A 17,762-nucleotide genomic window follows, 5' to 3' on the forward strand; every position below is an offset into this window, starting at 1 on the left:
TCTGATAGCTGGAGTAATTTTTTCCATCTTTGTTGTTGGAGGAATATAAAAAGCCAAAAACAAGGTACCAAATAAATAGTTAAAAAATGTCTGGTATGACCGAGCTGAGCCAAATGAAGAAGAAAGAGATGAAGTCTGTCACTACAAAAGAGGACGGATGGACATTGGCTGCACGCACCAAACTGTTCTAAACCAAATCAAACCACTTGGTAGATTTCCATCACAGGTGTCCAACTGTCATGAAGTCTGCTGTCTATCCACCTGCAGATGAGCTCCAGAGTCATCAACCTCCAGCCTGTCTGGAACCTTGCTAATGGACCAGAAAAAGGCCTGTTTAATCCCTCAAAGAGGAGGCCAACCAGCTAAGAGAGACATAGCTGCAAGGGAAAATCAGAGTGAGAAAGATAGAGAAAAGAGAAAAAGGGGTTAGAAATAGCTAAGGGTGAGGTGATGTGTGAGAGTAACTCGTCATATCTGATGGCTTATCCCCGCTTCTTGGTGCCTTCCATTTGTCACTGAGTCAACCAGGATTTATGAGCTTTTTTCACAGCGACAAATCCTGATTATGGTCCTTCAGATAAAGAATGACAGTCAGGTGCTTAAGGAACGGTGCTTGTGTGGTATGGATGGTTTAATTTTCCTCAAGTAATGGGTGGGGATTTTAGTACCGTTCCTCATATTCTGTATGGACTTACTCCTCTCATTTGCTTAGTTTTTAGTGAGTAAGCAACATTACTATCACTGTATTATAAATGTAGTGGCAAGAGTTTGTTTGAAAGATATTCATTTAATAAAGTTTCTGGCTGCACTAGCAAACTGGGCAAAGCAATAGCTACTTGTAAACAGCAAAGGAATGGAAATACAATGCAATCTGGAACAAAAAATATGACACCAGTGTGGCTTCAAGGAGCAGCTGCATATTTATGAGGCTTCTAGTTTAGCCAGGGATGGTTCAGATAAGAGTTTTAGGACATTCAAACCAAGACAGGAATGTTGTATACACTTAAATGATGAGGTCAGCCAACAGAAGTCAATGAAGATAAACTGTTTGTTTTGCTTCTTTCACTTGTGCATAGTTCATGCTATAAGGATGACTTGTAACTCTGGATTATTGTAAGATTTAGGCTTGCAGGGCTGATACACTATGTCTCTGGTAGATTAAGCAGAATAACCAGTAAGCTTTCCCTTTTTTTCTACAGTAGAAGGTGGGGAGGTTCACCACTGCTTCAGGTTTTCTCCATTTGTGGATAATGGCCCTCACTGTGGCTTGCTGGAGTCTCAAACCAGAAATTCTTGTTGGGCCAAAGATACAGTATAATCCCCCACTGAATCATTCCTGTTGGTTAATGATCAAAAATCAAGTCTGCATATTTTGAGTTTCATGACCTCCTGGATGAGTCCAAGAAACGCTCTTGGAGTCATTTCTAAAGGCTCGGCAATCCTGTGAAGGTTCACCACTGTTCCAAGTTTTCTCCATTTGTGAGTAATGGCCCTCACTGTGGCCAGCTTGAGGGGTCCTAAAACCTGAAATCCTTGTTGGGCCAACGATCAGCACTCCCACTAAGTACTTCCTGTTGGTAACTGATCAAAAATCAAATAGAGTCTGCATATTTTGAGGTTCTTGACCTTTTGGATGAGTCACAGATGCGCTCTTGGAGTAATTTCTAAAGGCTGGCCAATCCTGTGAAGGCTCACCACTGTTCCAAGTTTTCTCCATTTGTTTATAATGGCACTCACTGTGGCTCGCTGAGGTCTTAAATCTGAAATCCTTGTTGGGCCAAAGTTACATTATCATTCCCCCACTAAGTCATTCCTGTTGGTAACTGATCAAAAATCAAGTAAAGTTGCATATTTTGAGTTTCTTGACCTCCTGGATGTGTCACAGATGCACTCTTGGAGTCATTTCTAAAGGCTGGCCAATCCTGGGAAGGGTCACTATTGTTCCAAATTTTCCCCGTTTGTGGATAATGGTCCTCACTGTGGCTAGCTGGATTCCTAAAACCCGAACCCCTTTTTGGGACAAAGATACAGTATCACCCCCCTCCTACTAAGTCATTCCTGTTGGTAATTGATCAAAAATCAAGTAGAGTCTGCATATTTTGAGTTTCCTGACCTATTGGATGGGTCGGAGTCATTTTTGAAAGCTGGCCACACCCCTGTTTGTAGTTTTCTCCATTTGTGGATAATGGCCCTCACTGTGGCTCGCTGGCATCCTAAAATCTGAGATCCTTGTTATAGATGACTAAGTCATTCCTGTTGGTTACTAATCAAAAATCAAGTTAAGTCCACATTTTTTGAGTTTCTTGACAATGGAAGTTTGCACTAGTCAGCGCTCTTTCCATCAAAGTTAATTGACTGTCTGTGACATTCCTTCAAAGACTTGCATTGCCCCGTAGTTGAATCATCCAATGAAACCCACAGCTGTGTACAAACAGAACAGAAACTTCTTTGCCATCCTCTGCAACGACTCTTCTTTAAAGAAATCCCCCTCCTCCCAGCAGGATCTCATTAACTGTATTCTCACTTCTCCTGCATTGTAATACCTCCCAAGACATATACCTTGTCCTCCAGCACTGTACATTGTTCCATAATGATGCCCCCACCCCCTCTGCATCTGTGGCAACAATGACATAAGGCAGTTACTGTTACAGCCCGTATACGGCCCAGAGCTATACAGCGAGCAGATGGGAGCTTTGATGAAGCCATGACAGGGAGTTATGCTAAAGAATAGCAGCTATAAAAGCAGTTTGGGCGAATGATAAGGAAAGCTGGGCTCATAGTCTCATTCAGTGCCAGGCTACACGGCAGCATTAGCATATTCTAATGAGCCCCATGTTCAGGGTTAGCCGCTTACACTAATGACGCGTTTAGCTCTTAATAAATCAGTTAAGGCAGCTCCCCGCTGGAGCCTAGGGAGCTGCACCCTCCTGCATGTGTGTGTGTGTGGGGGTGTGTGTTTTTCTGTGTGCATACTTCATTATAATGTAGCTCTGTGTATTTGTGTGTCATTATGCTGTAATTTTGTGGGAATGCATAAGTAAGTTTGTAAGCGCTTATCTGCTCATTTCTATCTTAGTGGTGGTGCTGGCGTGTCTGTGTGTGTGTGTTTCAGTTGTGTGCATGGATTGTTGGGTCTTTTGTGTGGTTTTGCACATGTAGAAGGGATCTTAGCTTCTGTTCTTATGTTACTTTGAAGTTTCTCCTTTTGAAGTTGTGGTATAAACACTTCTACAGCTAAAGCATTTAGTGTTTCTGCACCTTTAGTACTGAAAATAAAATCCTTATATGTATTGTATGAGTTTCTTACGTTTCATTTTGTCACGTCTTTGACTGATTACTCTCGTATTGTGCCCCAACTGACATATAGGGCAGAAAGTTTCAAACGAATTATCTGACTATGAAAATAACTCAATCCCTTCTTTCTGCTGACCTGTGCGGTTTCTACCTTTGCTGACTATGCTGATAGGTGCAGCATGCTAACATTTCATCTCTAAACTGGGAATTACCCGCTGTTTTCTGACAGTTTCAGAAACATTTGCTTGACAACACTTAGATGCCTGAAGAGATGAAGAAGATCCTGGGAAATCTCTCGATATGCATACACACTAGAGTCTAGGGGTGTAACGATCCCTTGATGTGTATCAATACATTAATTGGTTGATTAATGATCCAATCAGTTCCACAGAAAGTCAAAACATCAGTCTACACAGTCTCCTTTAAGCTACGCTTTCATTTTGAAAGTCCCCCCGCATGTCCGTTTACAGTTTCCACCTAGCAGCAGTGTCCTCAACAAGCTAGCAGTTTGCATCTGAGAGATTCATCTATTGGTTGTGTGGACAGATTTGCCGACCTTGCTGCATTTTTATCCAAAACAGATGATTTACACCCTTACAAGAGTCTAGACCAGTGGTTCTCAACTGGTGGGCTGGGACCCAAAAGTGAGTTGCCGATGTGGGCCTGGGAAAAAAATTGCTTCAAATTGTATATGAGACTCTATAAAACATGCATATTTTGTCCTGTTTCATTGTTTTGTTACGCCTTTTGCACTGTCTTAGGCACAAGCTCTATTATTTTTTATTAAATGCATCTGATTGACCAAAAAAGCTACAGAATTTGGGTTGCAACCCAACAAGTTGAGAACCACTGGTCTAGATGATTCAGGAAGAATGTGTGACCATGCACCTGCTGTTTGCATTAACAGTTCTAGAATGGACAATCTGCACACTTGAGACCTGACAGAAACTAGAATATTAAAACATGACTTGAGGGGAAAATCAGTCATAAAGGAGCATCACCACCTTCAACTGGTTTCCTGACTTCCCTTTTTGTGCGTATTTATCAAACTTGCATGTTTCAGATCATCAAACGCATTTTAACATTAGACAAATATAACCTGAGTTATTAGAAACAGGCACTTTTTAAAAGATGGTTTCATTTATGAAGGGAAAAATGCCATCCAAACCTACTTGCCCCTATGTGAGAAAGTCATTGCCCCCTAAACCTTATAGCTGGTTGTTAAACCCTGGACGGCAACAACTGCAGGCAAGCGTTTCCCAATGAGTCTTTCACATCACAGTGGAGGAATGTTGACCCACTCTTCTTTGCTGAATTGTTTCAATTCAGCTACATTAGAGGGTTTTCCAGCATGAATGGCTGATTTAAGGTCATATCACAGCATCTTAACCGGATGTAACTTTAGAATTTGACTAACCTGACACGCCAGATGGATTTGTTTCATACTCTATCTGGAAAACCACTCATACACAGCATTTTGGAAAGGGCAGAGGCTTTGAATAAACCTCGGAGGGTGATTGGATGAACGTTCTGTCTGTCACATCTTTCAGGCCAATCATAGCAGCAATATATGTGACATAGCCGCTACCGAAGGAGTAAATCCATAGAGAACTGCATAACGTGAACGATGGCAACTGTAGACATGTCAGTACACAACTTTTGTCGTTTTTGAAAACAAGACAATGCTGTTCTTTGTTCTTCTTTTAACAAAAAAATGTCGTCAAGTTCTGATAAAACTGGCGCTTTAGAAGCATCCACACTAATGCTTTCACCATAACTGCACCGGCCTATTCTTGCTGCTTGCTTATGTCACGACTCCACCGCGCCTGAAAGTACTACCCCTTGTTGCTGATTGCTCCTGTCACTTTCTAACTGGGCCCAAACGATTCAGACGGGAGCTTTGCAAGATGGATTCGTCAGTGAGACACCCCAGTGACCCAAAAACGGGTGTATCCATCTGCTTTGCAAGGTTAGAGTCTGACTGGGGCACTCCAAAACCTTTTTTTTTTTTTTTTTTTTCAGCCATTCAGAGGTGGACCTGCTGGTGTGTTTTGGATCATTGTCCTACTCCATAACCCAAGTGTGCTTGAGCTCGACATCACAAACTGATGGCCGGACATTCTCTTTCAGGATTTCCCGGTAGATTTCCTGGTAGACTACTTTCAGAATTGATGGTTCCATTAATTACAGCAAGTGGTTCAGGTCCTGAAGCAGCAAAGAAGCCCAAGATTATCACACTACCACCACCTTCCAATGTTTATCTCATTAGGCCAAAGAATGTTTTCCCAAAAGTCTTGGGGATCATCTGGATTTTTTTTAGTCAAATGTGAGACGAGCCTTTGTGTTCTCTTTGGTCAGCAGTGGTTTTGGCCTTGGAACTCTCTCAAGATGCCATTTTTGCCCAGTCTCTTTCTCATTGTTGAATCATGAACACTAACCTTAACTGAGTCAAGTGAGACCTGTAGGTCTTTAGATGTTCTTCTGGGTTCTTTTGTGACCTGCTGGATGTGTCATCAATGCGCTCTTGGAGTCATTTTGGTAGGCCGGCAACTCCTGGGAAGGTTCACCACTGTTCCAAGTTTTCTCCATTTGTGGTTAATGGCTCTCACCGTGGCTCCTGGAGTCCAAAAATCTTAGAAATGCCTTAGAAAATGGCATGTTGAGTTTACTTGGGGTATCTTTGTCTAATATAAACATTTAAGTTAGGCAAATATGCAAAACATAAGAAAACAGGTATAGTTGTGTTTACATTTGTGAGTTCTAAAAATACATGATACCCAGTTAGTGGCACTGCTTTGTCTGCCTGCTCTCATTGGCATCAGCAGCATTCCCCAAAGGCTCTCTGACTTGATTGGGAGCATTAAAATAGTCACATTGACTCCAAATACTTGATGAATGTGGACTAAATTCAGGCTTTAAATAATCTAATTTGTAGCCAGCCTTATACAAATACTGAAACATCATGAACATTTGCATGTTTCACAGTAAAGCTCCTCTGAGGAATGTTTTGGCTGGTTATAAAATGCAAGAAAATCAGTACCTCAATATAACCTATAACCTTCTGTCACTATTATAGCGTCTTCATGTTCAGGACAAAATCAGCAGAGTGTTGAAGGTGTTGTTTTGTCCACAAGGGTGATCAAACTAGCACAATCTGGAAGTTTCTTCAGGAGCTTCAAATTAGAACAGAAAAGGATAACCGCCGGGCGAACATAAGTGAAACAAGCCAAAACCCGGCTCTAAGCCAGTTGTTAATTTCTCTGCATGAAGCTCTGCTTTGTTTCCAGTCTTTGAGCACCGAAAGGTCAGCCAGTTATCTGAACAACATGAAGGCAACCCTTTGTCTAATCTTTCATGTGCCAGTTCCTTGCAGAGAGGAGAGGAGTAACAGAAAAGAAGCCTTTCGCAATTTCATCACGTCACTGCCAGTTTGGCCCAGTGGTGGCTGGAAGGTCGTTGGGCCGTGGACCTATCAGACGGATTAGCACTCAAATGGGATTACAGGCTCGTATTAAAAAAGGAAGCAAGTGCAGCAAATGCAGACAGAAACATTTAAGTGTAGTGATTGTTTAAGCATCATTAGGAAGGAAGGAGGAGAATCTATACAGAGACAGGGACAGTGCATAGTGAGATGTGGATCATGTCATTTAATGAGCATGATTTAAAGATGATTTAAAGATTTGTAGGAGTCAATGTATATGGAGAAATGGCATTAAGGAATTATCCTTCTTTATAGAGGATTGGTAGTTTTTCTCTTCATTTCCATCTCTTCCTCATTCCCCCTCTTTAAAAAGAGCCATAATAATATCTGTGGAGATTCACTGGAGTGGAATATCCTGGTCACCCATCCGCTGTGAATTGGTCGCTACAGTAAAATGCACACAAGCTCTCTCACATCATCACGCACATATACATACACAAACATACATGCATAGAGATGGAAGTCTTTCATACACACACACACTGTATGCAGCATGTCTGAGTCCCACATGGCTCGCAGTGCCAGCGGCGTCTTGCTGCTTTGCCACCATGGCCCCTCTGCATGTAGGTCAGCCTCAGCCAGGGGCACAACACCCTTACCCTCGCTCCTTCACCCCCCCACTTCCTCAGCTCCTTCCCTCCCTCATGTCCTCCAATCATTCCTGCTGGGCCTCTTTTTCTTCTCCTTCATCTCATCATTTTTCTCTTTTAGTGGTTAAGAATTAGGATGGCATACGTCCTGACACCCATCAATGTCAATCCACCATTCAGCATATGTGTAAAGTGAATTTTAAAGCTGCCATACGTTGTTTTTACCATGCCTTTATTTGGCTTTCAAAAATAGAAAGGAGAAGACTGAATCTTACAACTTTTTAGGAAAAGTTTTATCAGCTCATGAGGGCCATTAGCTGCTGAGACAGTATAGAAACAAGTGCTGCCATAGAGATTTAGCAGTACTGCTTCAATCTAGGAGATATTTGGCGCAATGCTGCAAACAGGGCTTGTGTTGTGTGCAATCTTCTGATTCTCAAATGTGATCCTGTAAATCCAGCTGCCTTGCAAGGAAATATGATTCTTTCAGAAACTTGCCTGTAAATCTATTTCAATCAGGAAACAAGTGACTGATTATTTTTCATACATGTGATACTGAACTAAATTTACTAACATAGATGTGTTGAAAATTGTCAGTCTCTTTGGCATGAACTCCACAAGGACATAGCGTGATCAAAGGGTGTCTGCCCTAAGTGGCGAGATCTGTCTCCCCGTAGGGTCCAGACACTAGTGGCGGTGGTGTTGGCTGATGAAGTCATCTGAGGCTGCTTGGATGGACATTGGTCATATAAAGACCGAAGTTGAAGACATGATGTCTGAGGATCTTGGAGTAAAAAGGCTGACAATACTAGAGTTGATGGCTGATGATGATGGTATCTTGTAGATTTGGCAGTGGAGGTGGAGGGTCGCTTGGGACCCTGCCATGAATGAAGTGGTGGAGGAGAGCGCCACATTTGAAAGGGTCAGCAGCAGTATGACAGGCTCACAGTGAGGGAGTGGAGCAGTGCTATTGGGTAGACGTGGGCAGGTGATGTGGACAGCTGATTATGACGTGACTTTGAGAGAGCAGGAGTGAGGGAGTGCATTAATAGTGGAGAATATAGTCTTCCTGACTGAACTTATGCCAAGCTTCATTAAATAAAAGTGTTAGAAATGAATATATAAAAGCTGATTTTCTAAACATTTATCGGAACCAACACTGGTATTGTTTTGATCAATCAATCAGTGTTTGTAAAGCACCAATTCATAACTGAAGTTATCTCACGACACTTTACAAAGAGGACAGTTCTAGACCGTAATCTCTGTTGTGGCCTTTAATAGACCAGCATTAATCATTAATATTATAAATGGTGGTATAAACCTTCCCTAACTATTGGGCAGGACTGTGGAACAGACTAGACCAGTGTTTCCCCACAGTTTTTCCTTGGAGCCCCCCCTACTTGTACCTAAGAAAGGTGGAGCCTGCCCAGGACCCAAGAGAGAGAAAAAGTGACACTGTTGTCAAAAATTAACATAGATTTTAATCATTTCACTTATATACCGTATAACAGGCCTATTCATGCTTTTCTTATCAAAAGACCTTTGTATAAACAATTTTATAACTGCTGACATTTTAAACACAGGAATGCTAATGTTGCTACCGCTACTGGTGCATTTACGGCCTGTCCTAAATTGTGCTCCGTCTACAACAGCTGATGTAAATGATCGGCTGAGCTGATTGGATCAAATTGCAGATCTCCAATCAATTAAAAATGCTTATATCGGCTCCGATTCGATAAATACGATCGGGATTGGGACAACCCTGATTTTAGTCAATATATGCAAATCTCAGCCTCAGAGCAGACAAAGCCTTGCACCCTCCCTAAGATCTTTGGCGCCCCCCCAGGTTGGGAGCCAATGGACTAGACTCATGTTGAACACCTCTATGCCAAAACAGCACTGGGTTGGAAAGGGCAAGAAAGAGGGTTAGGGATGGAGAGAAGCAGGAAGAGGAGAAGGACAAGAGAAACAACAAAACGACAAATAAAGGACAAATTTGTGGCAATTGTGACCATAAAATTATGTCCCATTTTGTAGGAAATTGCTAAAACTTTATTAATGATGGTTGAAATAGCAGTAACACCTATGACAGACAGAAAACAGAACAACACAGTATTAGTATTAGCATTAGCAGCTAGGATGGTAATGAAATAGAGAGAATTATCGTTAATAAATGTGGCAGTACATCCACTTCACCGCTGGTTTGCAGCATAAAAAACTCAACACAATAGTGTTTCTGCATTGTTACCACTTTTTCCTGATCTATTGCCAGTCTGTTTGTAATCACTCAAAGGGGGCACGGCCACTGTGGAGAGCAGGAATAGAAATCGCACTGCGTCATTTAAAATGTTAAGAAATTGTATTCTTAATCGGAAAGTTCTCGTTGCTTTTTTAAAATGTAACTTTATATGACTCTTGGAACTGCAGTGTGCGTAATAATCTGCACCTTGTCAGGTGATGTTGTCAGCTGCTTTGCTGTTATTGCACACACATCACTTGTTAGGCTGTGGTTGTCAAACTGGGAGCCAGAGCTGGCTCTGAAAATTGTTCAAGTCTATTTATTGCAGCAGGTGAGAGGTGGGTGACTGCATGCAATGAGTGAGAATGACGCAATTTGCTTAATCACAACAGTCTAAAGTCGCTACCTGCCTCCCCTGTACTTATGATTCATTCTGTATAAAAGTCATTTCTTGCTGCTACCCGCTGTGTTTGACCAACATGACGCTTGCACTTTTATGCATTATTTCAGGGCAGACAGGCCTTTAATGAATAGATCACTGTGTAAAATCTTATGATGGTGCTCTTGGGTGCTGTTTTATTGTTCCACTAAGACACCCATCAAGAAAAGCTTTGACTCACCCCTCCATGGCTTATTTAGATTTCCAAAAAACATTTATTAAAACTGGACTCTGAAAACAGCCCACTAAATGTTTATACGTATTTCATTTTTTATCCATTGCTATTTTAAATCTTAAAGTCTTGCCTATCCAGCCTTCAGCATAGAGTTGGAAAACGTACAGGATTATTTTACTATGGTTAAAATTACTTGAAAATTTACTGAAGTAAATTTACTTGAAATTTACTGAAATAAAAGTACTGGTCTGTAAGGTAAAACTAAAAAGTATTTAAGTTAAAGTTTACTTCTGAGTTGCAACAGAGGAAGGTTGTACAGTTGAATATGAAAATGTTCTTGGTGGCAAGAACAACAAGAGAATAAATCTTCAATCAGGTTTTTCAGGTAAAGTCACACCAAATACACAGCAAAATTGGCAATGTTAATTCACGTCATATATAGTTTGATTTAACACTTAAAATTTGTATATATTGTTCAACACTGTATGTACTTAAACTACACTTTTGAAAGTGTTCAATATTTTGTAATATGACAGCTGCAGTAAACTCTTGAAAATCTGTGGTAAGGTGGATCTCCTCTGGCAAGAACAAAGCAGAGTCAGTGCATACCAGTGTTAATGTGAACAACTATTTCTAATTTTAGTCTCAGTTTTCTGTCAATTAAATGCCTTTTAGTATTAGTCACATTTTAGTCATTTCTACTGGTTATAGTTTAAGTAGACGAAAACTCAAAAACATTTTGGTCTAGTTTTAGTCCATAACAAGTCCTCTGATTTTAGTCTTAACTTTTAGTCCAAACATTTATCCTCCTAAATCTGGAACCAAGTCATGGTAGTGTGTTTTATGCACCCTGCTAAACCCGGGGTCCTTCCTTTCTACAGCAGAGAGGCAGAAGAGATACACATGCATTATTTGATGAATTTCTAATGTCAGACAAAAGCTAAATTACATTTTAGTCTAGTTTTAGTCATCTTGATGAAAAGTGAACTTACTTTTAGTCAGTTTTAGTCATCAAAGATCTATTTTTGGCCAGTCTTTGTCATGGAAAATAGGTGATCAACCACCAACTTTAGTCTTAGTTTTAGTAAATGAAGTTGATATCGTTGCAAAGTAATGAGGAATACACACTATGCATCCTTTAGGTACACCTAACATCACAGGTGAGCTCTCTAACTCAGTGGATAACTTCACTCATGGTGCAAATGTGCCTTACAACAAAAACATCAATCCACTTGAAACATGAGTAAAAGAACCCCAGCAGGGATCACTGTGCTCCAGGCAACACCAAAACGTAGCTAAACATTTATGAAACATATCTTAACTCTACCCTTTGGCATGATGGGAAACTCAGCCAACATGTTCCCCCAGATTTGAAGTCACAGTGGGCGGAGCTTAGATAAATTGACTCTGTATAGAGCGGTGGATCAACACTGTCGAATAACTCCATCACTGAAGACCATTTTACTTAGAGTGGAGTTAAAATGACACTTCGAGAGTCAAAATCAATTCAGAAATGTTTTACCCTGAGATATCAACACTCAAGCTGTTTTGGGGTTGTGATGTGGAATCATTTTCTAAATGTGTGCTACTGTGTAGTCAACAGAGGTAGAAAAAAAATGAGGGTAGTACTCAAGTAAAAGGACAGTTACACAGGGTAAAACTTACTGAAGTAAAAGTACTGATTTCAAAATGTATTTACTAAAGTTCAAGTGCCAAAAAACTCAATTACAGTAATTTGAGTACATTTTTTAAATCAGTGATTCAAAAATAAAAATTGAAGTTGCTTGCTGCCAGTGTGACAGCACTGTCCGACCTTACTGCTCTGTGTCAAAGGCTCATTATTGGCTGCAGCTGAAATAAAGGATTTGAGGGGGAAATTGGCTGCATTCTAGAAAAGTGTTAATTACAGTGCTTTAAATTCTAAATAATACTACCTGGGTTCTAGCTGTTTATGATCAGGATTGTTATAGTGAGCTTTAAAAGGGTGTGAACACTTTCTTTTTTTGGCATCAACCTCTCTGTCTAGCCAGCTGAGCTAATCCCCCACCATGCACTTCTCCTATCTGCTCATCCAAAGGCCATTACTGCCGTTCAGAAGCTGCTTTTTCAAATGATTTTCCTACAAATTGCAGCTGCACCAGGATGCTTTTCAGCTAACCACCTCTGTGTCCTCTGAGATCTGGATGTGTTTTTCTCCCCCTTTCCTCTCCAAATCTCTTTAGTAATTTAAATAACTACAGCCTTGTAGCATTGCTCATTCATTTTTCCCTACATCCTAAAGAAAAATAAGATTAAAGATAGTAAACTGTGAAATGTGCGCGTAAGATCCTCCAAAAGTTCATTTTCTATACAGCCCTAAAAGCAGTTATTGCCTTGAGGCAGTGGCGACAGGCTGAAAATGACCAAAAGGATATCATAAATGCTAAAGCCATCTCTATTTGCATGTATGAAAACAGTTGGTGCCACACAGGATAATGAGTTTGTGTTTGTGTGACATCTCTATCAGTCAGACAGCTCTGTGTGTTTTCTCTGCCTGTTTCCATGCCCAGGAAAACAGTTGGCGGGGACCGATACCCTGGGCATCAACCAAACATGAAGCCGCCTGCTGACATTTGAAACACCAATCAGAAGAATCTAAATTTGATTTAAAACATATGTTATTGCTTACTGTTGTGAGAGACAGCCTCAGCACACATAAATGTAAATTAGGGAATCTCAGGAGTAATCACAACACGGTAATTTTATGCAGTGTTTATATCATAAAACTTTATGATCTTCCTTCTGGACCAAAATCTATTGTGGAGTGTTTTCCATTTTCTCCCCCTCTGCAATATTCTCAGAGGCCTACCCTCCGTCATTTTTCATCACAGTCATTTTCTCTGCTTTTCCGAAACATTACACCAACATAAATTGCTGCCACACAGTCCAAAGCTCCACCCACAGCACCCACAGCACCTATCTTTTGTCCTCATCGCTCCACCATGCTGGAATCTCCTCTGCTGTAATAGCCAGCATGAGTGATGGAGTGTTTCTGTCAAAGATCGCCTGATAGCTCATCTATACACACACAAACACACACACAATCACAAATACACACTCAGGCCCAGGACTACTACCACACGTGCTCACACAGTGTGCAAACTCTGGCACCCCTCTGAGTAAAATAGCCCTGGGTGACAATGAGTGAGCTCTTCATTTCCTCTCTCACCTGTTGCTCACCTGGCTCGTCTCTCCTGCAGGCCAGAGGCCGTCATATGGTCGGAGTGAGATCCATATCCAGTAACAAGGGCCTCCAGCTGTGGATGTGGGAAAATAGAAGGCTCTGAATGACTGTTTCTCATTTTGTCTTTTTAAAGTTTTGATTCATTCAACAAAAATATCATCAACAGACACAGTAGGGTCATTTTAAAGATTTGTTTTTTGGCTTTTCATGCCTTTATTGGCAGTGGAGGACAGTGGACAGAATCAGAAACAGGGATGAGCGAGCCGGGTAGAGACATGCGGGAAAGTGTCACAGGCAGTATTCGAATCCGACTGTGTACATGGGGTGCGCCTTAGACCATTAGGCCACCTGCACCCCATGTAGGGTCATTTTAGATGAATAAGTTAATACAAACAACAACAGGCTGGTGATGTAATCATACATTTTGGATAACCAAAGCAGACAAATATTAGGCAGCTGCAGCAGAGTCATTGTATTCTTACTTTGAACAAGAAAGCACTCCCAAGACCAGGGCTGGAAAAAGTGCATGACTATACAAGTAAAAGTGCAGTTACTCTGGTTACATTTTACTTAAGTAAAAGTAAAGGTACTGGTTTATGTGAGGAGTTGTACAATAAAATATGAACTTCCCATAATCAGCATGAGAATATGGAAACCATACCACCACAGTTACAATCTAAAAATCTCAACAACACATCAATACCTGCATAGCAGGTATTGATGTGTTGTAATAGCTGCTGAAGTGATGCTGCTTCTGCCCTCCGTGTGTCACTCTACTCTGTACTCATCGCAAAAACAACATTACCAACTATTCTGTTATCATGTATGTCTGCTTAAGCCATGCCTGTGTTTATCTGTGTGGACAGATCTGTCTCATTCTGAGTATTTAAACTGATCAGACAGCAGCTGTATCTACGAATACATCATAAAGACAGGAAAAGTTTGAACGTACTGTCTGCCTCTCCACAATCTTTACCTCCATCTCTGGATGCTCCAAAGCTCATCCTGAATTATTCACATCTCCTCCTCACTGCTCAAGTTTTCTTTTCTTTTTAGAAATTCGTCTTCCCTTCACTTTTTGTTACTTTTCACTGATTCCTTCGAGGAAACTTGACTGGCACTGTGCATTTTTCTCCCCTTCCCTTGATATCATCGGTGCTTTCCTTACATCTATCTCCACATCCTTTTTTTATCACCATTCAAATCAACTTCCATGAGTCCATCCTTATTTGTAGCGTCTGTCTTTCTACATCTCACCACCCATTTCTTCTCCTGTTTCCTCCATCTCTCTTCTCCATGGACAGTCTGCCAGTCACGTTTCTGCTCCGGCCCTCCCACAGTTATCCCGTTAGAGGGTTAATGCTGTGAAAAATGACAGTGAACCGACACTTTTCCCGCCATCCCACCGCCGCTTTGGGGACCGCCTGCTGCCTGTATCCCTGTTGCCTGGCAACTCCCCAGACAGTTTCCCTGAGAAAGGCAAGAGCTCCTGTCTGCTCCGCTGTGATAGAGTCCTGAGCCTAATAAGCACTGTATCTCATTTTGTCTTATCATTTTGTTGCTAGTGACACAAGTTTGCTTGCAGCTGCGACCAAGCAAAGAGCACTGATGCAGAATGTGTCTCTCATATTGAACGAACGAAATGATTCGCAACAAGTGTGACTTTGTAGAGCAGTGATGTTTGAACTCAGTGCAAAGAACTGGCTGTTCAGCGGAAAGACATTCTGACCCTCTGTTGTTTGTCGTGAACACAGAAGTTACACTGAATAAATAATGTACAACATATACACACAGTCTAGCAGATGGTCATTTTCCCTCAGGCTATAGGAACGGACAGTTAAGGTGACGTAAGGGTGACAAGATAACTGGGCCTAACTCACCCCTTCTAATGTAACTTAGTCAAGTCCCTATTTTGAGTCTTTCTTAAGAATATCTCGCCAGATTTGGCTAGGGTGATGGTAAAAGTGATCTGCAACAACCCTTGAAATTTAGCTCAGGTGCCTCCCATTTCTCCAGATCGTTGCTAAGACGTTTCCACACCTGTAAGTCACTCCTGTGTTGTGTTGGCTGTGGTCTTAGGGTAACTGCCATGACGGAAGGTGAACCTTTAGACCAGTCTGAGGTCCTGAACACTGCAGAGCAGGCTTTTATTGAGGATATCTCTGCTCCATTCAGCTTTTCCTAAACCCTGACCAGTCTCCCAGTCCCTGCTGCTGCAAAACCATCCCCACAGCATGATGGTGCCACCACCGTGCTTCACTGGTGGGATGGTGTTGGGCAGATGATGAGTGGTGCCTTGTTTCCTCCAGACATAATGTTTAGAATTGAGGCCAAACAGTTTAATCCTGGTTTCATCCCGGAAAATAATCCATCAGGTGCTTTTTTTTGCAAACTCCAGGTGCACTTTCATGTGTTTTGCACCAAGTAGAGGCTTCTGTTTAGCCCGTGTGCCATAATGTCTACATCGGTTAAGGGCTGCAGTGATGGTTGTCCTTCTGGAACTTTGTCCCATCTCCACACAGGATCTCTGGAGCTCAGTCAGAGCCATCAGGTTCTTGGTCACCTCCTTTACTAAGGCTGTTCTCCCTTGATTGCTCAGTTTGACCAGGTGACCAGCTCTTGCAAGAAATTCTTCGTTTGAGTATCTGGAGGCCACTGTACTCTTGGGAACCATCAGTGCAGTCGACTTTTTTTGTAGCCTTCCCCAGATCTGTGCCGGTCAACAATCCTGTCTCTGAGCTCTGCAGGCAGTTCCTTTGACTTAATGCCTTGGGTTCTGCTCTGATATGCATTGTCAGCTGAGGCTTTCTATAGAGAGGTGTGTGCCTTTGCAAATCATGTCCAATCAATTTAATTTTCCACATGTTGACTCCAACCAAGGCGTAGAAACATCTCATCAAAGGTCCAGAGAAATGGGAGGAACCTGAGCTAAATTTACAGTGTTTTTGAAAAATGTCTGAATACTTCAATATGATATTTAAGGTTTTTCTTTTTTAAAGATTTGCAAAAATGACTAAAATTCTGTTTCTACTTTGTCATTATTGAGTGTAGATCAATGGGAATAAAATTGTGCGACTCCCCTTATAAGTTCCTGCTATTTTTGCTATGGTAAAATAGGTTTTTGATAGTGTCCACTGGGACTCTCTTTTAAAAAAATCTGTGATCTTAGCAGACTGGAGCTGGTAATGTCAGAGTCCAATGTTGTGATCAGCTTGCAGAACATTTGCCTTTACTGTTTACATGAAATACAAAACTGTGTCACTTCCTGGGACAAGAGAGGATTCCTGCCACTGGCAGGTGCCCAGAGACTCATCCAAACCGGGACATCTCATGAATAACACATGATTTTCTCCTCCCTCAGCCCCAACACATTTCTGAGACTGAAAATAGGTTAAAGTATTTTTTTCATGAAGAGTTTACCTGTAGCTGTGTGGTGAAAATGTCATGCTGGAGTCTCAGGATCTCTCCTCTGTTCTGTGCCAGCTCATCGTGATTCTTAGTGAAAAAAAAACAGCCTGTGTGTGCGTCATCTCCAGCTGCCCCACATTCTGTTTCCACCTCCTTGAAGGCTTTTAGAGCAGAAACCGGCTTCTACCGGCAGTTCACTTAAAGTTAAGGAGAATCCAATATTCAAGTCCTACAATATTCACAGATATGAGTGACGTGAGCCACACACTCGCCACGGCAGCTCTCAGGAGGGGTTGGCAGAGTGCTTTTGACAAAGTGTGTGAACTCACTGCCACCGGAGCGATCCTCGCTGTTTGAAATGTTTCCGTTTGCAGACATTAGAGGTTAGGGGGGATCGTTTGCAGCTGGAGGAACATTTTGTACAGTTATTGGTGCTGTCTCCTGCTTTGGTGTTGCTCTGTCTTTCTGTAAGCTGTATTTATTTGCCATACGTAGAAATCCAAGCCAGAAAATGTAACTAACATGCAGCTGAAGCTCAATGATATAACCGTCTCTGATCTTCTCTGCTGGGTGAATCAGTGCTCTACTTTAAGCACCTATTTTCCTCTCTAAGTGATCTCTCTATAAAGAACCATTAATGTAAATCCATCAAGGCCATTGAGGAAAGCATGAGTAGCTGCAATTTCCCATAATGGGAGCTGAATAGAGAACAGTAGGGTCAAAATGACTAGTCAAGGAGGAGTTTTGCAGCACCTTGGGATGAATGCATGCTTAGCTCATGCATGTGAAACACACTAAACACTCAATGTGTGCATAGATATAAGAGGAAAAAACAAGGAAGATATTTCTGCATTTTCTTCTGTTTTGCCTTAAAGAATTTTGTTTATAAACCAGAATCCAACTATCAGCATCT

General features: G+C 41.5%; 1 protein-coding gene across 2 annotated transcripts in view; it reads left to right on the forward strand.

Moving 5' to 3' along the window:
- Positions 1–17,762, forward strand: part of gabbr2 (gamma-aminobutyric acid (GABA) B receptor, 2) — a 316,006-nt gene that overhangs the window by 273,635 nt on the left and 24,609 nt on the right. The gene's annotated exons all lie outside the window — the stretch shown is intronic.

The sequence above is a fragment of the Cheilinus undulatus genome, linkage group 16 (assembly GCF_018320785.1).
Source record: "Cheilinus undulatus linkage group 16, ASM1832078v1, whole genome shotgun sequence".
Lineage (NCBI taxonomy): Eukaryota > Metazoa > Chordata > Actinopteri > Labriformes > Labridae > Cheilinus > Cheilinus undulatus.